The sequence below is a fragment of the Triticum dicoccoides genome, chromosome 7A (assembly GCF_002162155.2).
Source record: "Triticum dicoccoides isolate Atlit2015 ecotype Zavitan chromosome 7A, WEW_v2.0, whole genome shotgun sequence".
Classification (NCBI taxonomy): domain Eukaryota; kingdom Viridiplantae; phylum Streptophyta; class Magnoliopsida; order Poales; family Poaceae; genus Triticum; species Triticum dicoccoides.
This window is the reverse complement of record NC_041392.1, coordinates 535,661,485-535,662,228: the sequence shown is the minus strand read 5'-3', so window position 1 is coordinate 535,662,228 and position 744 is coordinate 535,661,485.

The window sequence follows — 744 nt, the reverse complement described above, 5'->3', positions numbered from 1 at the left end:
TCCTATTCAACCGTAGTTGGCACCTCCAAATCCACTGATACCCTCCCATTTGACATCTTTGTGGTGTTTTTTCCTTAGTTGAATACGGGGAATATCATAATAGGCCGCAAAACCATTTATTTACTCATTCAATACTCCCATTATTATTATTTTCCACCTTGCTCACACTTCTGCCCATTCATTCATTGGCGGCATCCCAAAATCCACTAATACCGTCTCCCATCTGATGCCTTCGTGGTGCTTTGCTTTATACCGACAACTCATCCAGAGGTCAAGATATCTCTAGTGTGGAAGGTCCCGCAACGCTACCGGCATCCAATAAGGTGAGTGCATGGATGCCCTTGTTCCCGGTATTTGATGTTATTAGAGTTTGTATTTGGTTTAGGAGATGACTAATAAGTTCGTTGATTTGTTAATAGAAAGTTCATATGTTCAGTTAAAATTTCACCATTTTTATTTGATTATTATATTTTTAGTTCAAAGGTTAAGTGGGCGGTTGAAAATATGTTTTTTTTCATGAGCTGAAAGGTGGAGGTTGTGATGGAGTAAATGTCAACAAGGGTGTCAACTATATAGCGAGAAACATGTAGTTGGGGAAGGATGTAATGTGTACGAGTGAAGTGAATGTGAGAGACAAAAATGAAACACCCTTTTGGAAAATAATATAGTGCATGCTACAATTTTTTGCTTTGATATTGGCATGTTGGCTTGTGGGATCTCAAAGAAGTGTAATAAATCATTTTA